Source organism: Acanthopagrus latus, chromosome 20, assembly GCF_904848185.1.
Source record: "Acanthopagrus latus isolate v.2019 chromosome 20, fAcaLat1.1, whole genome shotgun sequence".
In the NCBI taxonomy this organism is placed as follows: domain Eukaryota; kingdom Metazoa; phylum Chordata; class Actinopteri; order Spariformes; family Sparidae; genus Acanthopagrus; species Acanthopagrus latus.
Window position 1 is genome coordinate 20,339,437 of NC_051058.1, and position 26,598 is coordinate 20,366,034.

Genomic DNA, 26,598 nt, shown 5'->3' on the forward strand with positions numbered 1-26,598 from the left:
GGAAAGGTATGAAAGGTTACTGGAGCCTGTTTCTTTTTACTGGAATAAAACGTGTCCCACCTGACCTACAATCCTTTATTTTTTTACAAATAGGATCTTAAGTTTACTTCACCGATGGCAGAAATGGATGATAGCCTCTGGATGAAACTTTCACTGAGTTAGAGTCAACATTAAAATCTTCCTCCTGATGTTTTTATACAACAGCTGTGAAGGTTTTAACTTGCTTAATGGCAAAAGTTTTAAAACTATGTGAAGCACTTGAACTGGGAGCGACCTCCTGACAGACCGTGGTGGTTTGAAGAGTAATTGTTCTTCTTGTTCTGCACTGATTGAGTGAAATTTCTCATATTGTCAGTGAGCTGACCCCAAACATGCCGTCGTGTCTTATATTATAGGTCTCCTGCTTCCATGTTGTGTCACGTTACAACAATGAAAACAGCTAATCTTTACCTCACCGATGCTCCACCGCAGAAACTAATTTCCCCGCTGCCACAGTATTACCACATGGTGTATAATATGAGGCCTGGGTCAGACTGTGGAAGCAGGGCTACTGATTTTACTGGCAACAACATCAGACTTCTGGTTCCAGCCACATTCTCACTCAGCTCGGAGCCACAGGATGAGTCAATACTTCATCCATGGAAAATCAATTGAAGACTGCTCTCTAGTGGTTTTCACTTGGAACAGCGGAAATAAACCCAAACTATCAGTCACTGAGGAGTCGGTTCATCTCCTCACGGACGAACTGTCAGAAGTATTTATTTTCATTCAACGCAGTGATTGGATTAGTGGCTTCTGTAATTTTAACCTTTAAATCCCAGGTTGTTTATCTTATTCGAGATGTCCGTGAAATGAAAAGCTCGTCGTGAATCTTATTCTGAAGGGCAGGTGCTGTGCAGAACAGCCGAGCAGCGGGATGCAAAGATCAGATACTTCCACCTTCTGTGCTTTTGTACTTTTGCCAGAGACAAATAAATCAATATGGATCAAAATAGTAACCTCCCATCCATCAGATCTGAGCATGCACACCAATTCTTTTTTTCAAATTTTAGCCTTTCTTACAATCCTGACTCCAGAAAAAGTTGGGATGCTGTGTAAAAATAGACAAAAATAAACCAGAATGTGATCATTTTTGTATCCTTTTTGACATTTTCTCATTTAAAAACACCACAAAGACAAAATATGTAATGTTTTACCCCCATCAACAACATCGATTTTTGTAGCTATGTGTTTATTCTGCAAGCAACACGTTTCAAACAAGTTGGGACAGCAGCAACACAAAGCTGAGAAAAACAGGTTAAAGGTTCACCCAAAAAGAAAAACTCACAAATTTACTCACAAAGACAAAACAGATGAAGACTTTTTTTTAAAACGTAAAAGACAAGGACATAAAATGGCTCCATACAGCTTTTCTGAAAACCTGCCAACTTAGTGACCTTAAAAATATGAAGGATTTCAAAAAAACAAATGTTCTGGGGATCCTACATTCTGGTGACACTTAAAAAATGAAAATAACAACATATTTATGTCAAATAATTCAAATTTCACCTTGACAGTGTCATGATTGGGTATCAAGGAGGCGTTGTGACGTGTTTTTACTACATGGGCTCAGGAACACTAGCTGTTGCACTTTTATTTGTATTTTACACACTGTCCAACTTTTTTATGAGTCAGGGTTGTAGAATCTGGCCACACGGCTGCAAAGCTGTTTTCTGCTCTGACCTTTAGACACAAAGACAAATCTGCACCACAGGAAACCAGAATCATCCACGCCGAGCTGCTTGTGATCACCTTGGCTATTTAAACGCACCGAACACGAGATAAATCAAGCTAGATGTCTGTGAGGTCCGAGGAACACCCCCGGTTTTTTGTGGGTGTCAGGAGGGACTGATCGGATATGCCTGTACGTGTGTGTGCGCTTGTGTTGCTGTGTGGACAGTAGCGCCATTGCGTGTTCATGGATTACCTTCCTTCCTGTCTGCCTCATCTCGTTTCCAAGCAGCGCAGGGCTGGACTTCCTGCTCGGGGAGCTGGGACTCTTTGAAGAGGCCTACTGAGCGCGCTCTCTGGAGGGTTGTCAGGATCAGCCTTGGCCAACAAACACCTCAAAAGGGAGCAAAATCACTGCAGCCAAACATTTCCTCAATCACTGGACAGACTCTTTGGGGTTTACACTCCCGAGGCGCAGGGGCACCAACTCCCTAATGCTCAGCGTGGGGAGTTTGAGCTGTGCAGAGGAACGGAGCTGTTCACACGCGAGGGAAGACGAACGCAAGAACACATGTGTGCACAGCGCAGCCTGTAAGCATGGACAAAAAAAAAAAAAAATGTAGAGGTTAAAGTACATATATGCAAGAAAGGAAAGCACACACCCCAGACAGAAAACACAAAAACAGGAAGGAACATCACATAAAGGGTGTAGAGACGGCCTCACACACATCATTTCCCTGCAGTAGGTGCAGGTTTGCTGTGATACATGTATTTACGTGTGATTCCTCTAAATGGGAGGGAGGGAGGGAGGGAGGATGTCTGAACAGCAGCATCCTGTTTACCTTTCTGTGGAGGTTTGTGTTTATGTGTGCGTTTATGTTGGTGCAAATCCTTGACACTGCAGGTGAAGAACTGTACAATGTGCAATATCGTATCTCACTTCAAACTTTGATGATTTAAGAACTTGTTCCACGGCCGCCTCAGCCCCGAGTGCATGTTGTTTTTCAATAAGCTGCACGTATGTGACCTCAGATCTTTGCACATGGAAAGGAACAGCCTTGTAAGACCCTCTGTGCGGTTATATGAGAGGTTTTCTGCTGGAGAGGCTTCAGGGAGTCATGTCATATATTATAAAGATGGACAAACACACCAGTCACAGGAAGACATGCTGGATGAATGGATCCTGTGTGTGGTCAGACGTTTTTATCGTCTAGACTAAATACATTTATCTTTTTGGTATTTAAAAAAAAAAAAAAAGACATTTTCTCAGGTGCAGTTTGGTTTTAGGAAAAGATCAGGGTTTGGATTAAAATAATCTACGTTCATCTTTGGTTACACGTGGGACACAAACACAATCACGAAAAACAAAAAAAATCATCTTTGTTGGTTTGAAGTTAGAAGTGACGAGACACCAAGTGCAAGCCGACAAAGTTGTGAATCAAGAATGAAACAGCTGTATATGCCCAGGTTGGTTTTAGATAATTCAAAAGGTTCAGTTTGTAACATAGTTGATTGTTGAGTCCCAAATCGTCAAAACGCTTTGGATTGAAGGCCGGACACTGAAAAATCAACTATCTCACAAATTAGACATTCAAGTCAAGGATCTTTGCTATGTTAAAGGGGGATGTTTTGGCAAAAATGCAGAATAATATTCATAATTTACGTTTTCATTAGTTTAATCACTTTAAATTAAGAATCGCTGTGTTTCTTCCACCTTAGAATGAGGCTTTAATATCTACAGAAGTCCTGTTTCTACAGTAGCCCAGAACGGACAAACCAAACACCGGCTCTGCAGACGTTCTTTTGTGTTTTCTATGTTTTTAGTTGCCACCATTTGGGAGGATGAGGCAAACGGTGTTCGGCTGGTTACAACCACAACCCCAAAATACCACTATATCCTGCACACTGGAACAATTTTTATTTACTTTTTCAAATGTGTTCCAAATCCAGTGTTTTATGGTCATAATTCATCTCATAGATGGTCGGCTCAGTTCCAGGCTTAAAAGTCTTTACGTAAGGATTTTCAGAAACCTCAATTCAGTGAATAAGTGGGGAAATGCACTTTCTGAAACCGTAACTGTTCAGAAAGTGGTCGGGCAACCGTCGAGCTCTGTAGCGAAGAGTGCTCGGAAACATGAGAAAGAGACGGCAAACAATAGGACTAAAAGGCCTGAAGTCAAACTCCAGACCACAATAACCGGATACTTTACACGACTTCAGCTGAAAAATAGCGTCATTTTCTAAAATACGAGATGCGTTTAAGTGCTGAATTACAGACATGATCACTGCAGTGGAAAAAAACAATAAGAGCGGCACATTCAGCCCAGACAAGCCAAAGCACGTTATGGATTGCCAGTGACATTAACCGCTGTATGATGACAATGTGTGAGCGCTACAGCTTTTGGGGTTTCAGTCAGAGTAATGTGAGGGTTAATGCACTGTCTGCCACCGTCAAAGCCGCAGCAGACGAGGTTATGATAAGACACAAAGTATCTGTGATGTGAGGTAAATTGCCAGTGACAGCCTCCATTATGATAATTACCCCATGTGTACATACAGCAGTGAAACTGAAGAGGGGTTCAGCAGGCGGTCAAGCCAACAGCAGCGGAGGGCATGATATCATGTGTGGTAAAACAGGCAGTGCCAGAGCAGGCACACGAAAACAAAAATGCCTATATTTAGCTGGCTGACGCTTTTACGATGATGGATACTGTACCGAGTGAGTCAGCCCTCAATCAAACCGGGGGGGAAAAAAGGAAGAAGAGGAGGAAGAAAATAAAAAGGAAAGGGAGGAAAGAAATTCCAGATGTCAACAGTAAAGTTTGTCCAGCTCCGGTTTGTGGCCACTGGAGCTTTGTGTACCTGCCCCTGCTAAAGCCATTACCTCCGGCTGCTGCTCCGGGGAAGCTGCACAACAAAGCCAGAGAATTCTCGGAAGCCCTTCAATCAAGCTCCCCGACACCGCCGCGGCTCGCTCGCCGAAGAACACGCTGGTAATTTGACAGGGTGGAAGTGAGGAAGAAGACGAAGGTGTGTGCCCCCCGATCCTGTGGTACGGTGTGATGTTTGAGCATCTCCTTACTTCAGGTAATTTTAATGCAACTTTAAACTTTCCTTGAGAAAGAAAACATTGGTATGAAGGGGCTGAGCACAAAGAATGAAAACAGCCATTCCACTCCAAACTGGTGTATCCATGATATCCTATGGTCCGGTTAGGTTGAGGCACATAAAACACTTGTTAAGGGTTAGAAAAAGACTGGGTTTTGGTTCTGTCACAACAAACATGTAGAAGAAAAACAAGAAAAATCTTGTTAAAAACATCTGATTTTGTTGCAACAAATGTGGATTGAATATCTGTTATTGTTGCCGGGAAATGTCCCTGTGTGGCATCAAAACCAGCAGTGGGTAAACACTGGTCAATGTTGAAACACCATCTCTTTCTCACTTGGCCAACAACTCGACTTGCAAACTGTTGGAAACATTTAAGATAATGTAGAACAAAGGTCTGGTCATTTTTAAACATTTTAATGCACATTCTATCTTTAATGCATTATCGTTTTCCTGATATCGACATTTATCACTATATGGCACATTTTTGTTTGGGATCATGGGATATTTTAGTGTTTCGGCCCCCACAATACTGTGATTTAGTTGATCACATGCCAATAAATCAAAATAACAATACATTTCAAATTCTGGGAGGAAGAGGAGAATCCCTGAACAGCTGACAGTGCTGCTAGGAAACAGTAAACATTGTAGCCCCTGAGGCTAACGTTAGCTAGCATACAACTGTTAACAAAGACGTAAACTCTCCCTTCAGCTCTTGCTGGAGAAAAGAAAAAACACAAACTGCTTTTTTTTGTTTTTCTCTCACCACAACATGTTACAACAGTAAGTTGCTGCATCAAACTAAGTTCCATTTTGTTTACGTCTGCTTCCCCATGAGATCATGTGAAAGGGTTCAAGTTGGTCCTGAGCTTCAGCTGTGTTATTATATATTAAGTTGATCATACTTCAGTAAATCTAAACGACATCTCTGCATTTACTTTTCAACTTTAAATTCTGGGATTTACTCTGTCACTGAGTACATTTTTCTCTCCCCTCTTGTTTCTGTCTTAGCGCATGTTATTTCTCTGTGTGTGTCCGTGTGTGTGGGTGTCGTACGTAAGAGATGGGCAGTGGGTCAGATCGTGGTTTCCAAAATCATCATCCTGTCCTCCAAACTCCTGTTTAGTTTGCTTGTCACCTCTGTGGATGGACATGCTTCATTTCCAAGATTTTTCCATGTTCCTCTTCCCATGGCCGTGCTGCAACCACAATCAATCCCCCCCCATCCACCACCACCACCACCGTCACCCCCTACACTCCTCCATGCAACATCCCTCCTGGACGGGGGGAAAATGGTCTCCATCACTTTCACTTTGACTTGAGCTGAACCAGACGTCGCTCACTGAGTGTTGTGTAATGTGATGATGAAGCCTGGGTGGCTCTCTCATGTATCTAATCCAACCGTCGGCTCCCCCGGGGGCTCTCTCAGCGATGTTCTGCAACCACGAAATGAGAGACAACTGCCAAACAGGTCCGAGGAAATACGACTCTGTGTACGGGGCTCGTTACAGCGCCGACTGCCAAAGACATTAACGGTAATCATCTTTCCTGTGTTTGTTTTTTTTAGACTCACCCTTGAGCATGGCATTCAAAATGTTAGTTACTGACCAACCGTAAGAGTCTCTTGAATAAAAAACTATATTTTTTATAGTGGAAACGTGAGAATTTTACAATGCAAAAGACATGAAATTCAAAACTGGAAATCCAGCAACAATATATGACATTTAATGACATTCTAATGACGCCTCTTAAATAAAACCTCACATTTTTACTGCTGGCTTTACAATATATGAGTCTAATAAAAAATGTTGCCACGGTTCGAACTTGTGAATGATTGTGACATTAAAATGACAATCACACCACGGCTGTTTTCACCTTTTGAAAAATGCATTTTAAAGGTTAAGCCCACACAAGGAAAAACACATTAAACATAGTGATGTATTCTGTTGTCCGACGTCTGTGAAGCATTTTAGTGTTTCAGCTAAAATAATGGCCTGTCGCTCCCTCCTGTGTTTCAGTTATTTAGGAGGAGAAATCGGTTGGGTCACCTCGGGAAATGTCAGTTTCTGAGGTCCAGAACCTGCTGCAATGTAAAAAGAGTGAAATGCAGCAGACTGTTTCACCAGACGTGTCATTGCTCTCTGTTTTCATACATGTTTGCTGTTTATTATTGATTATATTCCGTTTATGTATACTAGTGTAGTTCCCGTTGAAAACTTGCTGTTCAGCACAGGTTGGTTAGTAATGTGAGAGGTTTATCAATCCAGTCTTAAGCATCCTGAACTGTTCACAGACTCATTGGGCCAGATATGGTTGATATGCTATGATTTGATATCTGTATCATTACATCTTTACTTTCCGAAACAGACCACAACAGTAAACACTGTAGCCCCTGAGGCTAATGTTAGCTAGCATACAACTGTTGACAAAACCCTAAAATATCACCTCCTCAGGTTTTGCTGAGGAAAAGAAAAAACAATCTGCTTTATTTTGATTTCTTTCTCTCACCGCAACATGTTACTACAGAATGTTGTTGGATCACACTAAGCTCCACTTTGTTTACGTCTGCTTCCCCATGAGATCATGTGAAAGGGTTCAAGTGGGAGCTGAGCTTCAGACAGTGTTAGCTGTTTATTTAAAATGCATTACTGCTAGACATTTCATGTGATCAAACCATATCACTGTATTTATAGCCTCACAAGAGTGTTCTTCTAATGAAGACTTGTGTAAAGCAAGCGAAAAAACTATTTCATGTGCCATTGAATGCACCAAAAAGAAAAGTAAAAATACACGTAGGTAATCATTAATATATTCAGACATAAATGTATATTTATGTTTTATTTCTTTTCCTTTGTATTATCTATCTTCTTTATTTAACTTCCCATTTAATTTCCCAAATTCTTTATAAATTATAAATAAATTATAAATAATAAATCTATCAACATTTCACATTTTTCCCCAGTGTATTTCCACATTTCTATACCTTCTTTTTTCAATACTGTTCCATACATTTCAATACAAATATTCACCTCTGTCATATGAATGAATGCCTACATTTATCATTAATAATGTTTTGGTACATTTAATGGCATGTAAATATATCTAACAAGTTTGTTAAAAGTTAACCAGATATGTTTAACTTCTAATCGAGGTGTTTCCCCATTTCTTCCTCTTGAGGTTGCACCTAAGAATTCACTCTCACGTTCACATCCCTGTTAAACTCACACGTCAGATCATTTGTTGCAGATGTACAACACACACATAACAAGTGTTGTCATGGTACTTCAGCTTCACAGCCAGCTCGTTCTCTCCACGTGCTCTTAATCACCATTTATGCACATTACTGCTGTAGTGGACGCATCTGCAGGCTAATTCTACACTGCGGTAAAGACCCAGTCACTCTGTTATATATAAATCTAAACCTGCTTAAGGCCTGTTTGAACCTGCTGACAGCTCAAGGGCCAGCGGACAAGAGCACCAATACATTTACACAGATGAGAGCGTCATCGTGTGCTCGACAAGGTTTTATACAACACCGCCCTCTACCTGCTGCTGGAGGAGCTCAGTCACTTTCCTCCCACTCAGCACAAGCAAATACTATCTTTTATTCTGCAATGAAATATAGTAATACAACTGAACTTACCAGTAGTATTAAAAAATACCCTGTCAGTGTAATTTACAGTACAATAATGTTATACTTACAGAGGTCATTCTGCATTATGATAACTTTTACTTATGATACCTGGATATATTTCGCTTATACTTACCCTTTTAAATGCTGGACTTGTGATTTTTAATTTAAAAATCTGACACAGTGAGATTAATTGAAAAATTGAAAAAATTGAGAGAACCAAAAATGACCAAGTTGTTAAACTTTTAGCAAGTAAAACTTAAATGTAATAGTGTACTTTGCTAGGTAATTCTGAGGCAGTCGGTTTCCTGACTTTTTTTTTTTTTTTAAATCAAAGTCAACTTTTAAAATTTAGCACAAGCAATCAACAGTTTGTAGTTTGTTTGTAGCTTAGTTGAGTGTCATATATATATTAATATTTGCACACATCTACTTTCTTTCCTGCTTTTTACTGTACAGCATTTTCCCTTAAAATAAAACCTCCTGTCTCATTGTATCTAAGAGACAGGACAGCTCAGCACATTTATATAAAATTCTCCATGTTTGTACTTTAAATGCAGTTTGTTTTTTTTGTACGTTATCTATGCTTGATCCAAAGGATCTGAGTTCTTCTTCCACCTGCTAATGTGATAATGTGTCTGTATATCTGCATGTGTTTGCTGTACGTTATTGTCCTTTGTATTCATGTCCGTCTCCTTGGTGCAAGGACATGCAACACATTTCAAACTGATGAGTGGCTGTGACATTAAAACATCAAACAGCCAAATTATGGCCGTTAAATTGATATGGCTTCAACTTGTGAACATATATTTTAAAGAGTGTGCGTAGACAACAAACGAGACATTAAACATCATGACATATTCTGCTGTCCTCTGTCAAGTATTTTATAGTTTCTGCTAAAAGCATGGCGGGTCACTCCCTCCTGTGTTTCAGTTATTTAGAGGCGGAAAGCAGCCAGGCCAGCGCGGAAATTTAATGTTTTTAGGTGCAGCTATAAAGTAAGAAGTGAGAACCGAGGAGTTGTTATAGACCACAAAAAAACAAGACAGTGAATACTGGATGTACTTTCATCACGTTTACACAAACACAACTACAAATGAATGTCAATGTTACTCTGTAACTGATGCAACTGTTTGCTACCATCCACCTTTGCAGCAAACAGCGAGTAAAAGAATGAAACATGTTATTTTTGGAAAGGTTCTGAAGAATAGGCACCGCATAAAATCATTTTTCTGTGTGTCCAGTACCATGAAATATAGCTTATCGTGCTGTGGACTGAGATTGCATCACAGATTCATTTATTCCACATTAAACTAATGGCTTAAAGCACCAGCTGTCCATTTGTGTCTCTACAAGCGAGCAAAGTGAGCAAACCTTATATACTCAGAACCAATGGCGAAGACTCAATCTCGTCCAAGAACATGAAATAAAAAATGTACACCAATTAGGCCACAATAGCTTCAACATGTTTAGAAAATTAAATTTAATACCCAGTGTTCAGAGAAGTTTGGAATCGGATAAATTTATATTGAATCGCCTTGTAACTGCAGAGATTTTCAGAAATAATTGACCTTTGGCACAGAAACGCGGACCTCTTTTCAGTGAACTCTTCATTTTAATGAAACAAAAAAGTTTGTAAAAGTTTGTGGGACACTGGAGACACTGGTCCTGTCCAGCGCTTTGACTTGTTCCTGCCAGGTAATTTTACAAGTCCCTGTGAAGACAGATCTGACAGCAAAGAGAGAGTATGAGAGAGTATAAGAAAGAGAGAGATGATGGAGCGCCTTAACATGTGCCAGAGAGAAAGGAGTTCTTCTGGAGGCCAGAACCGCGTGTTGCAGAACCCGAGCCAGAAGAAAGGCTTCGCTGTGACCTTTCTGCTCCCCACAGGGAGCGAGAGTGATGGCGGGATGTCAAAAAGAGAAAAAAAATGAGTAGTTAAACGTAGAACTCTCGTCCTCCGTCTCCTGCAGGTCAGGTGCACCGCGGTGCCTCGGTCTTGTGGATTCACAAGTTGCGCCTGAATCTTGCAGACTCTTCTTGTCCTGCCAAACTCCTGTTGACATGCTCATCCATGCCAACAGAAACATTTGAGGCTGCGTTTACCGACGCCATGAACAGTGACCCTTGAACAATTTCCCAAAAATGCATTTCAAGCAAAAAGCAAAGCGCACAAGGAAACCGGAAAAGAAACTGACAATTCTTTCGGGCCAGATGAGCTCTGCTGAGGATCTCAACCTCTCATTCCACAGCTGGATGCTGAAACTTCGATGTGATTGTAATTGAAACTGGCAGACGTAATAATGCATCGCTATTTGAAAAATTCTTCAGTATGAATGAAACTAGAAACTTTTTGGGAAGGAAACGATACTTTTTTTTTGCAGTATGCAACAGAAATGATCGATTAATAAGACGAATGAATAAAAGTTCATAGTGCAGCAAACGGTCGTAAAAGAACTCTCACTTCTCTTCAGCACAGAGAAACTGTTAATGGTTTTTCTGGTGGGGAATATCACCATAAAATACCACATAGGTCGTCTGAACAAGCTTATTACAAGCTCTTTTTAAGTTTACTGTGAGGCTGCAGTAACAAAAGAGGAATTCAGGTAAAGGTTTGGTAAAGTGCGTTTGGTCTATGATTATTTTAATTCACCTTCCTGATGTTTTAGTCTGTTTGTTCTTTTTTTTTTTTACCCAAACCACAATCTTTTCCTAAATCTAACTGTATCATCATATCAATCATTTCAAAACAAATGAGACTGAAAAACGCTAAGACATTCTGCAGAGCTGGGTATTAACTTTCCCTGGGATTACAACTACAAGTGGCAAGTTTCTCGTTCCGTACTGTATAATTTGACCAACTGTTGACATAAACATTGATTTAAACATCTAGCAGTGAGGCTGCAGATTGAGGCAAACTTAATAATCTGAACTGAGAAACGGGAAAGGTTCTCTTTAGAGCCAGTGTTTGGGTTGTTCGTTCTAGGCTACTGTAGAAACATGGTGGTGCAACATGGGGGACTGCAGGGACAAACTTCCTCTGTAGATATAAACGCCTCTTTCCACTGAAACTAAAATACCTTAATTATTAGTTTCAGGTGATTATACTCCGATGGAAGCATATTATTACCATTAATCTTACAAACTGGAGCTTAAGTATACCCAATCATATCCTCATACAAGCTAAAATTTGTTTCTCCATTTAAAGAGTAGAACATTTTTACAGATCACTTTGTCCTGAGACTATTCCAACACAATTTGTGGTTCATTATTTAAAACTGCAGTAATACTTTCTTATGATTGATTATTTTGTTATGCAAAATTACTTTCACATTTAAATACAACTAGTTTAATCTTTAATCTATAGCAGTTATAAAGAGGTACACCAAGTTATTCATCAAAGAAAGCTACTCCATAAACTGACTTTCAAGTAATTTTTGTTCTTTTGAATAATGTCCAACTTTAGTTGGCAACACAAATAGTTCCTGATGTGGTAAAAACCAGACAAGATAAACTCTCTTTGTAGTGAAGCCCAGCACACTGAAAACATGAAGTAAAATTCTGACGACAACCAACACAGGTGGGGCAGTAAAGATGGGTTTATGGACCACGTCGTTATCATTCCACCCGTTAAAATCGGCCCATATTGTCATTAACCACACCCACATCTGCTTGGCAGGTGTCGCCACATTTATTTAAAGCTATTATTAGAACAACAACCGCTTGGTGTCGTTTCATGTAGAAGTTTTTTCATGTAGAGTACAAGCAGCGGTTGTGAACTTGCTGAAGTCACTGTAGAGTTTCACTGTTCTGTCAGTGACCCTTGGCCGGTACATTAAACATGACGTAACAAAGTCCTTGTTATTTATGAAGGGTATGGTTTCAGCAAAGTGTGAACTTGTAATGGCTTATTTATTTTTGTAGGACTTTTTTTTTCTATGAAAGAAGTCCTGAGGATACACGTGGAGCTGTTTTTTATGGTATGAAAAATGTCTGTATAGGATGAAGTCAGTTTAAATCTGTGCTGTACTGTAAATAACGTAAATAATGTTGGGGGTGTTTAAACAACTGCGGCCATAAATATTTGAGTTAACTTAACTACGGTTGAATAATTAGCTCAAAGTCTTGTTTGAAGTGTTTTCTTTTTTATGTGAAACCAACTGTTAATAACCTCGAGACTTGGTCATAAACTTTAGAAACACACATGATTTATAATCTGAAAACACCGGTGCCCAGACTTTTCCCCTGGAGGGGCCGAAAGTAGAATTTAGTGGTGGGACACGACAAACATTATTTTGTGTTGTATTGTTAAGATGCAAAATGGAGCAGAATGATCCCACGTTCCCTTAATCAGATGTTACGCTGCCCGTCGCACTCACATTACAAAAGAGAGCATAGATACTAAGAGACAGCACACGGCATTAACAGTGATTTATATCGATTTTCTCATAAATTTTTGCTCGAGACATCTGGTTTGCCAAATCAGAATATTGCCTCGGCAGCACTGCAAAGTCACATCAGACATCATTACAAACAAACTTTATCTCCTTTTCCATTTCCCCAGTTCGAAGAGTTATTTTTTCATTTCACAGGAAGAATTTACTTTGATCCAACATCAGATTTTCATTATAGTGAAAACAAACAATTAAGACTTATCTAAAAATGTTTTAAAGACTCACAGAAAGTTTTCATCATGTATTTTGTCTGTAAGCTATAAAAAGGAGGTTTTAGCTCTCTAAAGTGTGCTGATCACGTTTCTTTGGAATCTTATTTCATTAAGTCGACTGAGCTCCGTACGGTTTATTTATCCAACTATTTTCATGAGAACTCATTCTAAAGTGGTCTGAAAATAAAACCTAGATGTTTTAAGTTTAATGTAATTTAAATAAATAAAACTTTTATATACATTTACATTAAGGATTAGTTGATTCCTCAAAATTTCTGTGGAGAAGTTATACATTGTCCTCATTTCGCCTTTCCTTCTCTTTCATCTATTTTTCAAGTTCATGAGTTGATGTTTTGTCTACAGCAGTGGTATCATGTTTGTTAACATTAGTTTTCTTTTCATCTGGGATATTCTGATGTATCTGCCATTTTATATTCTATATTTCTACTTCTGTTTAATAAAAAGCATTGTGAAATACTGTGCATATGCAAAGATTAATTAAAATATGTATAGTTGCAATGAAAAAAATGTTTTCCTAAATTATGCTTCAATTTTTTGTGCAATCCAGGATATATATATATATAAAATACTGGTGTTGGGTTGTTTTAAATTGTCCTAACTTCTGTGTTTTACAGTTTCTACATATGGTTTCCTTCATGAAGATGTAATAAGAGTTGTAATGAAAAAGAACAAACTGTCTAAATATAGTCCCAGCCTTGACCCACACGTCCTCTGTATGACACCCAATATTCCCGTTTTTTTGCCGTTGGGAGACCCCACAGTGACGAAACATGACTCGGGTGAGGGTCACGCGATGCTTCGGAGAGGACCCCTCTGTTTGGATTGACTTGTCTCTCTCCATGTGAGGCTGACCCAGATAACGCCACCCGTGCGTTGCTGTTTTTTCTCCCACATCTGCCTCCAATCGACGGCAAACCAACCGAGACCATGACCACTCATTATTCACAGACGAGTTACTTTCGTGCTTTACACCAGTCCGGTTACGTCATATTTGTTTATGCTGTTTGACAACGAGGCCCTGCCGACTGAAACGGACACATTGTGAAACATTTATTGAGGTTTATTCCCCCAAAATGGGCTCCCCCCCCTCCCAGCTGGAGTCCTGATTTACACAGAGTGATGGTGCGTGTGATTTCGTTCGATCGCTGTCATTTGTTTTGGAGTTTGTGTTGTGCTGAGGGGCAACAGAGCTTTTAATGCATCTCTCGAGTGAAGGCCTGAGGTATCTGGACGGGGGAAAGTTGTGTTTTGTCCAACCACAAGTGGGAGCTGTGTGACTGCGTACTCCACCTCATGTTCAGCCACCTAACCTGAACCACCCTCGCTCCCACCTACGGAGAAAATAGATATTCTCTGCTGAAATCCAGCTCATCAATCATGTTTTTCCACAGATACTAAGTGTATCTACAGAATCTCCAGCCATGTTAACCAGGCAGAATGAAATGATTTTAATATTCAGTAAAACAAATATGCCCACAGGTGCCTCTTAAGACTTCTGTACAAATAGAAATCCAGTGAATTTCATAGAGGACTTCAGTGCCTCTTTTCATTTCAGCACTCAGGAGGACTGTTGTAGCTCTTGGACAGGCAGAGCCTCGGATCGATCTGTGATGTGGCCTGGTCAAGCTCTTCCAGGAACGTCCCCCGAGCCAACTTGGACGTGTGTTTGGATATCTTTCACACGAGGCACAGTCTGATTCAACGCTCGGGAACCTCTGTGCTCCCTCGCCAGAGGACAATTTAACATCCGACTCAATAAACAGGAGTCACTGGTGTGTTTGCACGTGTGCTCACGAGTGCATATGTAATCGAGGAGCGGGAGGTGTGCGTTACGAGTCCGTCTGACAGCTTTGTGCTCTCGTGTTTTAGATGAGGGACGGTGCACAGTTCAAGCCCTAAAGCACATCTTGTTTGGTTAAGCATCACAGTGTTTCTGTGGCCTCCCCGCCGCTCATCACTCAGCCGCTGCTAACAAGGGAGACATAAAACTGACTGAGACGCCCACATCCACACACACCACGCACACAAACTGTACTCACAAAGGTTTGTGCACCAACTCACTAGTCTGATGGTACAAGCCCGCCATTAGGTGCTAATTCAGGCAGCATCTTCCTCCCCTCTGCTATCTGTGTGTTATCAGAGTTCCTGTCTCCATGGGACACAACAACAACCAGTGCTTGCAACTAGAGCTGGTTTTCATATTGTTATAATATGCCATAAGAAAAAAAGACTTTGCCAATCCTGCCTTTCTGAAAATGAAATCGCATGTCAATAAATTTTGCAAGATTTTTTTTTCAATTCAAGATAATGACGACCTGAATGCACGACTACCCTCTGACAGAGTGAGTGTTATGCATGTCCACACACAGGGACACGCAAACAACCAAAACAGGATGTGGTCTCACCCTCCTCTACACCATTGCATCTGAATGGGCACGACAGTCACAGCAACTAAACAGTTCTCAATGAAGCTTGTCGGCTGTTTGTCCTGAATTTGACAAATTTTGCCGGAACTCCCTCCTGATAAAGCAGAAAAGGAACAACTGCGTGGCGTAGAGTTTAGAAAATAACGGTTATTACAGTGCGAGCATTCGCACAGTTCGGTGGGTAAGTCCAGCTACTCCCTCGCCTTCTCCCGACTCTACCTACTTTCCATTACTGGCTTGCAGAATAAACACACCGTGCCACAGGAATGTTATCCCAAACTTACTAATTTGCCTTGATTACATTAATATTTTTTCGGTTGAAATTGCCCTTTTCCCCTTCCTATTGCCAATGTTTATTTTCTTTTTCCCCCCCTTTCCCACTGTGCTCCTCCTTTCCCCTCCGCATGCATTGCTTTCACTATTAGCACACAATTAAGGGTGATTAGTTGTCAGGCGGATGCCCTGTATTTCCTGTGTGTGTTGGGGTGTTTATATTGTTGTCTGTTTATGTAATCACGCAAGGAACAAGGAGTCAAATATGGGTGAATCATATGGGGTCCACTGACGAGGCTGAGGGAGCAAGCAGGAGAAGACTGAGTTACTGAAGTTTACTAAAGGTTACTTTTATTACATGTTTGCGGTTGTATTGAACAAGCTGTATCTGTACTGTAGACAATGAATAAAGGTCATCCTTCACTCGTCACTCTCAATCATAACAAAAACATTAGTAGCTTGAGACGTGGGAACTTTCTTCTGACTGTGTTTAGCAGGTTATTACGACCTACACTGACATTTCTTGTTAAGGCTCCTTTATGCTCAATGTTTGATACCAGATACAGATTCGGACGCAGCCTTCTGTCTGTACTCACATTATGTCTGCATTCATACTTGTTTTCTGAAAGCTTACGGACTAACGGAGCAGCACCTCCAGTTGGCAGCGTAGCGGGATAGTTCAAGTGAGACACGAGACAGGCGGAAGACGTTTTACAAAATGGGGGAACTTTTTGAGAAGAGATTATTTGAAACAACAACGGGGTTGGACGGGAATCAAATGTGACCTGAGAGGAGGTGAAGGAAGAATGGAGGTCTGTGCGAGACCGACTTGACCTTAAGCAGCCCCCTCAAGCGGTCGTATTGCTAAACATCCATGCCAACCTGGAGGATTCATGGAAGTGTATGGGCAGCAATGGTTAAATCATTTGAAACAGACGTATCTATTTACATATGTAAAAAGGAGCATAGATGAGACTTTAGGTGGTGACTTCTTGTGACCACAGTAATTATTAAACTAGCAAAGGAATAAGTCAGGCAAAGTGGTATACAGAGCAAGAAAGTCCACATAGGACGGTTGGGAACGGGTGGTTGGGCCTAACAAGCACAAGACTTTCACTGCTGTTCATGTACAACGTGAAACCACAAGTCAACAATTATTTTCATTTACTAACATAGTAAAAAGTTCCTGTTTGAAGGTCAGGTCTAAAAGCATCAGTACTTGATGAGTTGGGAGTGAAAGTCAACTTCTTTTCTAACAGCAGCTTTGAGTTACATGAACAACATAGGTACATTTGTAACTGAAGTTGCTAAAATAACAAAAATACTGTAGTTATTTGGACCCAAACCTCAATGTTTTCCTAAATCTAATTAAGTTGTTTTCTTGCTTAAACCTAACCAAACAGCGAGCATACAACAAAAGTGTGGTGTGCCTGTTATGTTTCTACAGTCATGTTGTGTTTGGAGTCGCTCGCAATCCACTTATTCAGTTGTTTTCATAAGAGGATGTTGGGAAATCTCTCTGACACGAGGCAATGTTTCAAAGTTTTATTCACGTTTCGTCTTGTTCACCGACTTCACTCTTTGACTCTCTCTGAAGTTATAGCAACAGGCGGCCAAATGAAACGCACCATGGCCTTGAGTGAATTTACAGATTTCTCTGTGTTTTAACATGGTTGTAAACATCTGGGAGAATGTAGGTACACAACTCAAGAAAACATCTAAAAAGATTGTGTTGTTTTTTAACACAGAAATCTTGCGTGTGATATCTTCAAGAGTTGTTTAGATGCAGAAACATGTCACCCTTGGTCACTATTTGTTGTTTGTATATCATCTAAAAATATTCTCAGGCTATGATGCATTTGTTTGGTTTCGCAGTGTTTGGATAGCTTCTGCTCCCTCCTTGTTAAGTCATCATACAATCGTTTGCTCTAAGATGGAAAGACAGAGATAAGACGGAAAAAGGAGTATCAGCTGGGACACACTTTAAACGACTTTGAGCTCGATGTCTTGACCTGTTATGATTTCTACAGATTTCTCCACTAAAATATTACTGCAAGAATTCATCATTTTGTGAGACAGATATACCTCACAGTACCGAATACTCTCTGCTCTGCCAGATCAGAGTGGATTACCTCTATAGAGTGCAGACTTAAGTCCATCACGGCGATGGAAGCTCAACAAAGCCCACATGGATCCGCAGAAAAGCAGCAGAAGGTGTCTGAACATAGTAACAGCCTCTGCAGGCTGTAAAGAAATTATGACCCAATCATGTTTCAGATGCTCAGATGTCAGCTCGACATGCGTCATGATTTTGCGAGGCCGTGAATCCCTTTATTGCTATTTGTGTGCAATGAAAAGCCTCCGCTGGCTCGCCGAAGATATTAGCAGGTGTTTGTCTGTTATGTGAATCTGTTGCAGCTGCATCATGTCGAAAGCACACTTCTTTACATTGCGACTCGGGTCGTAATACTGCTGCTATTCAGCATCGCTTGAAAACATATGGTGCTCACAGCCTTGACCGATACCTTATATGCTTGAGTAGGGCTAATTTTCCCGATGATTGTTTATACAGATTCAGGATTGAGACCGTTGCTCTTGGTGAAAAAAGACAGTCTATAACTCACAGCGGGCCTGAGAATCGAGATTTTTTTTTTTTTTTTCCCTCTTATCGTAATCCCATTAAAATCCACTTTGATTTATTGTGTTTTGAATTATGCTCAGCTTGTCAACGATGTCATTGCTGGGAGGAAAATGGCAAGCTGTTTTAAAAGCTTGTCTGCGTTCCTCACTAGCACACTTGCCGGCCAAAATGCAAGGCCAGATCTCGTCATAAAAGGCAGATCAGAACCTTCCCCCCTGAGCTTGACCTCACTGAAGACGTAAACATCAAGAAAAAAACAACGATAAAATCACAGATAAGTATAGGAGCAACTCTGTGACTTTGAAAGCCCGGCCAGAGAGGGAATATAATGACAACAACTCCTGTTTGTTTGCGAGACTTCTTTTACATTAGAGACATTCTTGTCTTTGATTAAGGGGCTGGCATTCAGGCTGAGAGACAAGAAGAAGAAAGTAGAGGGGGAGCGCAGAAGAAGAAGAGCAAGAGATAAAGTGTGTGGTTATTCTGGCAGAGCGCAGAGGCAGGACGCCAACAGAAACTCAGTGTGTGACGCAGACGTAGACTAAAGTTCTGCACAAAGAAACCCGGCTAAGTATTATAATCACAGCTACACACACACTTTGCTGTCCAACTGGATAACTGTGCATGTGTTTGTCGAAATGTTTTTATTAAATAATACACAACGTAATACAAACAATTTAATACACGAGCCTAAATATTTGGAAAAATCCATGTGGCACGTTCTCAAAACTAACAGTGTTGCACAATAGGTGAGGCGGTCTCACCAGGCTTAACAATATTATGCTAAGAAGCGATCAATATCAAAAATAATGTTTGAACAACTGAGGAGACGTTTAAAACAAGCTTTTGAGATTAAAATCAGATTTCACAGTGGAGTTAAGATTGCTATTGAAACACCCATAAACAGCCCTTCCTGAGCATGTCTGTATTTTTACAGCAAGCAAAGCAATTACCAGGAAAAATGAGACTTCACAGAAAAGTTGCTTTCTGGCCCACTGCAGCAGCATCATTACAGTCCGGTTCTGTTGACTTTTGATGCCCTTTTTATACATTAAACACAAAGTATAGGCTGCTTTAATAGCTAGCTCTCAGTGCAAAACACTAACTACACACTAATAACTGGATTTCGTCAGGTTATTGAGAACTGTTTATCTGATAAATTATGATTTGCTCATTCATGTAATGATGCGGTGTGCAGTCTTAAAGGCAACACACACCAACAGCGTCTGGATGCACGTTTCTGCATGTCACCATATTATTCTGTATCATATTTACACCCTGGACTGGCACATCCCGGTGCCCGTGCCCTAACCGCTTTTGTCTGGATTGCATGTAGGGTGTGTCAACTATGGCAGTCAATTAATGCCTGCCAAAGCATGATGCCCAACAAGCATTCAACCGTCCAATATCTGCAGGGTTTTCTCACTGCCAGAGCTTCAAATAGAGCAGCCTGGTCAGTGGCCCAAATGCATCTGAGTTTGACTCTGTAGTGACTGCAGAAGTTAAAAAACAATGAGAAAATTAAAGTTAGGAGCTGGCTGGAGTGGTTGGGTGGGTCACTCGCAGCACCTCGCCTCTGTTGACTGAAGTTTGAATCCCATTTGTGACCAAGAGTCAAGACGTCAGAGGGGTCACTACAGCGTCAAACTAAAAACCTTGAGTAGCCTGTCCTCTTCCAGGTCACCAGGCTGGATTGGAGCCTCTACATGGTGATGACTTCACCTGTTCAAAAAAACTACATTTTTACCAAAAATGACCTTTTTATGGATATTTATCTCACTCTTATACACTAATCAAGGGATGATCATTAATAGAATATGATTCAACTGAATACAGCCTTATAATTTTGTGGCTTAATAACCAGTGTCATTCATAAACACCATGTCATTCACACAATAGTGTCGCCAGTCATTTCTATTCCTGTTATCACCCTCTATCACAAACTCAGACTCTTTCCTCCAACCAGTAGGAGTCAGTGGTGTGATCTGGTGTGGCTTCCAAATTGTTTTTTGTTGGACCACATGACTAACGTTTCTGTTATTTATTCCCGTTATCAGAGTTCCAAGTTCCACCAAAGTGCTTCCTCAGTCTCGGGTCAAGCTGACATGAACTCCTGGTGATGCTAACTATGAGATATGTTAATTCACCATGATATCTCTGAATGAATAAATGTCATAGGAAGGCCTCTTCATGTCGTCTGCGTGTGCTGTGCGTGTGGAGCTGCATTCACAGAAGCCTAGGGGGGATTTGCCTATTGAGCTAAATCGTGGCTCCCTTATCTCGCCCATTTCGTTATCTCCAACGCGGTAATTGCTGACTTCCAATCGCGCTTGTTTTCCTCTGATAGGGAGACTTTTCCTTCTTAGCAGTGAGTTCACCCTGACTTCCCTTCCGAACTTAGAACGGCTCCACCTCCACGCTGACACACAAGGAATACCCACAGGAATACATGAACAGGCAGAGACATAGAGACACATTCCTGTGTGCCCTCTGTTCATGCCAAGACTGAGGGGGAAATCATTGACTTCTACTGAACCCATTACAGGACACAGTGTTTCTCAGGGGGGCTGCAGAGGGCTCATTATACTGTATGCGAAAAATACTGTAGCCTTTACAGCATCAGCAGGAGGCTACATTAAGTTTCTCACATAAAAAGCATCATTAAGAGGATGAAATCTGGAATAGTTCAACTTTGTCTTCAGTTCAAGGAAACAAAGAGCAGTGATGTGTACTTTAAAGTTCTGTACTACACGTGCCGCTCTTCTGAAGGAATTCCTCATCCTTAAAAATAGAAACTCGCCTTACGAAGAAGCGCATCGAACTGTTTGCTTACCATGACCATGATACTGAAACGAACACATACGCACCCCTCTGTGAAACATCGGCCAGTGTGTCAGAATTTCTCCTCTTTCTCCCAGGAACACTCAGCCACAGCCCTGCGGTCCTTGGCTTCCCCGTGCTGAAGAGAGAGGGGGGGACTGCACCACATGTTGTGTCGTGGTTAACCAAAGGCCGACCACTTTAAAAGAGCCTAAATTGATGCAACCCATCTTGAACTAATCCTCTGGTTGGGGATGAGGGGGGGGGGGCGGTTACCTGGGGGATTGATTACTCCACCACAGATATGGTTTGTGTAACCTGGGCTGGTTACATGGTGGTACACCACAACGACCAGCTGCCACCCAAGTATCTGTTGGTGTCTGATGGAAGTGGTCGGTGTCTGACCACTTTGTTCTGTGTGAAAAGGCAGACTCGGCACTGAAGGCCAAACAAATCCATGTGACGAGATGGAAATTTGACACCTGAAAGTCAAGCAATAAGACGTTCATTGTTTGAGCTGGGAGATCAGTGTTAAACAGTCACTTATTATGAGTAGTGTGTTATATAGAATAACAGTGAAGAGATTGGTCTTGGCAGTAAGTCCAAGTTGTCTTCTATATATGTGGTGTCTTCTCACTGTTAAACATTTAGGAATAAAAGCTATGCTGTGGGGTTGGACTGTGTCAGTCACCGGGGCTAAGCTTGCTGTTAACGGTCAGTTAATATCTCCAAAACCACAAGGTCTCATAGTGATGAACCCACAGTGAATTATCACCTGGCACTGTAGTTCCCCTCAGCTTGAAATGTTTTGGCATTTGTTGAGCTCATTGTTTTGAATTTCTGGCAAAAACGATTATGAAAAATCGACTGTAAAGTATTTTCCCAGCACTGAATGGGAGACAGATAAAAGGACTTTTCACAGTGCACTTAGTGTGTCTTTAGCCTCGGGCTGCCCGGCTCCCGAGCAAGGCTAGCTCAGAGTTTGCAGAGTTATCCCCTGAAAATCCGTGTTCTTATGGACATTTAACCTAGGGCTAGTCGAAATGCAGTGTGAATACTATGTAGGGAAATCAGTGGAGGGACTCAGCTAAAGACCAACATATTTCCCTCAGGAGTTTTGGAGAAGGAATATCGGACTTCTTAGCTGCTGGATGGTTAAATAATAAACTTTTTGGATGGCTAATGCTGATGTTTTCTGTTGTCCTGTTGTTACTTTGGTCATAAGTTATACTACCTTTTGCGCCAGGGAGACAAAGAAAGTGTTTAATTTGAATCATGAAGAGATTTTTTTTTTTTTTAAATAAATGTCATTACTTCGAAGTGACACTGCTGGTCACTGCTATTGGGTAATTTCATTTTACAGCCAGGTTGAGCTTTTGTACCCGACCCAGCTGGCTTGCTGTTAACTTCAACGAGAATGCTCCGACGCTGTTTTGCTGTGAAGCTTAATAATCACTTGTGGACGACGTAACTTCACCTGACTTTCCATCGGCATGAGGGTGAGTAGACAATAACTGTAATAACTTTCATTTTTGGTTGACTTTTCCTTTCATTAAGTTATGAGTGATAAATTCATGCAACTTACCAAAACTGCGAGACACATATGGTAGGACACTGTGACGGACGAGAACTGTAACTGATAAGCACCAGCCACCCAGAGAAAATCGTGAGGGCTCAGAGAACTTATTGGAGATGAAACCATCCCTCCCTGCTTCGCCTCAGCCCTTGGTATCGATGGCAGGGCGTTTATTTTGCATGACGCGGCAGGAGAAGGAAGGTGGCGATGGAGATGGGAGTTTGGCCACACCACTGGAACAGTTGAGTTCACAGAGAGCGCTGCCTGCGTGTGATTAGCAGAGCTGCTGTGGTGTTTCGCCAGCTCCAGCAAAGCCAGTTCTCATTTGTCAGTGCGTGTGTGTTTGTGTGTGTGTGTTTGTGAGTGTTTGTATACGTGGGTGTGTTAGGAGGGGAGTGAAAGGAGAGGAAAAGAGCAACAGACAATGAGAACAGAGAGAAAGAGGAGGGAGACACTGTAAGGATTGGTATGTCTGACTGTCATTTGAAACTGAAGCGATGTGTGGCCCGGCACCATGGTTTCAGAGTTACACCCAAAACAAATAAACAAAAGGAGTTCGGGCAGCGTGTGTCTGTTTGAGAGAGAGTGAAAGATCTGAAAACCTCCATGAATCTCACACACGATCATGTGCAGCGACACATTCTTCTCAGAGATGGATTCTCCTCCTAAAGCAACACAGCGTCTAAAGAAATCCTGCGGTGTTCCGGTTCGTCGGGAACCTCTTGGAAACCGTCACATTCCTAACACTCGACATTACGTGTCACCATTTCCAAATATGTAAATATAGCATCTGACGTCTGTTGTGTTTTTAAAATGCAGGCACAAATGTGCCAAGGGAAAGGCGTGATGACGTGACAGTGCACAAGGGAGTAAAACTGATACCAGAGTCTGCTGGTAATGTTTCTTTGATCAAATTTCCTTGTAGTCAACTTATCATTTGTGACAAGTGTCTGTGTATAACGTTTGTGTACTGGCACCTGTGTTCAGTACACAAGTGAGTTTACTCCAGCATATAGGGTTATTGTTTTTTCTTCTTCTGTTTGTGTCTGTATTTACACTCCGGCGGCTCGCTGGGACCTCTTCATCCTCTCCAGATTTTTGTCCGCTAAGGTTTCGAGGGGTTAGCTCATACGGAAAGCTGATTCCAGAGCTTGCTTCATCTCACATGGTTTCAATCACCTTTTTCTCCCGCGGACCTCGCAGGTTCTGGGGGCCGACCTTTCGGCTCCAGAAGACCTGGACCTGGGCGAGCGCAGGGGAGCGAGGAAATGACGGGGGAAGGAGGCAAACTAGGAGGCAAGACAGTCTCTCCTTCAGGCGTCTCTCCTCACCTCCTCTCACCTCTTCTAGCCTTGTCACCTTTTGTCTCATCTCATATTTTCTTTTCTTTTCTAGTCAAGGCTGCTCTCATCTTTTTCTTTATCTTGTTTCTTCTTATCTTCTCTCCTCTTATATGGCCTCATCTCCTCCCCAGTTTTTTCATCTCATTGTTTCCCTTTTTACCTCCTCTCATTGTCTCCTCTCGCCTTGTCCTCCTCTTGGTTAGTTTTTTGTACGCTTGTCTTTCATACAGTCTTGTTCTCTCATGTCTTCCTCTCTAATTAACTCATCTTTCCTCTCCCTCTCCCTGTTCTCCTGTCCCTCCCTCTCATCATCTCTTCTTTTGTCTCCTCTCATCTCATGTTGTGTCCACTTTCCTCCTCACATCAATCGGTGATCAGCACCAAGAATCCTGAACTAGTTTTCATCTCCTCATTTTACCTCCTCTCATCTGGTCTCCTTTTCTCCTCTTACCTTTCTATCCCCTTGTCTCCTTTTCTCTGGCCTGGTTTCCCATCCTCTAGTCACCTCTCATAACCTCATCACCTCTCCTCCTGCCTCCTCTTGTTTTGTCTCCTTCTCTTGCCTCCTTTTGTTTCTATTCCTCTTGTCTTCTCTTCCTTCCTCCCTGTCTTTTTTCCCCAACACTTTCACTTGTCCTTGCTTTGTTTCCTCTCACCTTGTCTCGCCTCCTTCTCTCTGGTTTCCTTTCCCTGCCTGTTTCCTCTCATCTTGTTTTGTCTCCTTTTCTTGTCTTTTATCACTTCACTACTCTATTCTCCTTTCCTTTCCTCTCTTCTCGTCTCGTTTCCCTTTGTCTCATCTCTTCTTCCTTCCTCTCCGTCTCTTCTTCCGTGTACTCCTCTCCTCACATCTACTTTCCCTACTTCTTGTCTCTTCCCATCTTGTCTTAACTTGTCTTATCTCCTCTTATCTCATCTGGTTAAGTCTCTTCTTGTCTCCTTTCATCACTCCAGTTCTCTCATCCTCCCACCTATCCAGTCGTCTTATCTTCTTCTGTCTCATCTTGTATCCCCTCCTCTTCATCAAAATGTGATGACAGGCTAAATCATCTGTTGAAATCACAGCTTTCACTCTTTCACTACTATGGATAGCAGAGCAGAATCTAATGCGTTATCCAAATGGCGCTGGCCGTCTCGCTGAATCTGTGTTGTGGAGGACAGGCAGCTCCAGTGTCTGTCGATAGACGGGACCCGGGCAGGAAAAGGGACGCCGGCCGTCGTATATTTCCTTTGTCTTCCCAAAGTAGCAGCAAAAGAGGAAGTAGGATTGTGTTGTGTGAATGCCACTGAGACAAAATAAAACACAAATCCCTGTTCGTCTCCCTCAGCACCACTCTTGGTGGGATTCATGCAGGCTGAGTAGGTTCACATGGATCCTGTGGAGAGGAGGGGCAGCCAGGGGTCACCTCAGGTCACCGGCAGGCACTGCAGGAGGATGTGACTCTGCAGCCTAACGAGGGTCTGCTGATGCGGGCCTACACATCCCATCTGTCAGTGCAGCTACTCCTCCACAGTGGCAGGAGTTATGAGGGAGAAGCAGTGGTTTTTCCTGGCCAACGACGAACAGAGCTGTGATTCCCTCTCCTGGCTTTGTTTTCATTCCCGTTGGGGTCGGAAGTGTTATTTGGGTTAGTATTCAGAGTGCTGGTTTATAAACACGACTTCTGTTCGATGGGAACTGGGGGAGTCTGCTCGACACATTTTTACCCTTCCACTGTTTTTTTCTGCTCAATTTACTCTGCAGGAGAACAAAAACATGTCATGAAACGTACAGAGGATGTCAGAGCAGATGAATGCTGTACCATGACTGCCTGTACAGCCTGTTTTTTAAAACAGACCTTGGCATTAAGGCCGTCTTTGTCTTTTGGCTTTCAGTCTAACAAATATGATCTAATCACACGCGGGAAAAGCAGCGCTGCATAAAAGAAATAATACATCATTTAAACCGCACTCACTCCTGCCAGGTGTTAAAAATTTCAGTAATTGTGCCTGAAGACAAAGAAGCATGTAAGTTCAATTTAAAGGAATATTTCAGATTATTATGTTTTGAAGCTTATTTTCATAGTTTTGACAACTGTTTCAGTCACTAATAATAACAGACTCACCACTTGGTGCTACCACTTGCAATGTTCATTACATGATAACAATTGTCGATAAGCACTGAACAACCATAGCTGAGGCTGTTGGGAATGTCAATGGTCTAAAGGTTTTAAGCTATGAGTAGTGGACAAATTAAACTTGAGTTTATAATGCTGGATGATAAATCAAAGGATCAAAAAAGGATTTTATAGCAATCCAGTAGTTATAATGCATTTTACTAAAAACCAAAAATGACAACCTGCTGGTGTGAATAGAGGGAAAGCCAGAAAATCACTGAAATCAT

General features: G+C 41.6%; 1 protein-coding gene across 1 annotated transcript in view; it reads right to left on the reverse strand.

Annotated features, from left to right (window-relative positions):
- Positions 1–26,598, reverse strand: part of meox1 (mesenchyme homeobox 1) — a 74,966-nt gene that overhangs the window by 16,726 nt on the left and 31,642 nt on the right. Inside the window, exon 2 of the mRNA XM_037081933.1 lies at positions 1,967–2,299. The gene's annotated coding sequence lies outside the window, so the exon portion shown is untranslated. The remainder of the gene's footprint in view (positions 1–1,966; positions 2,300–26,598) is intronic.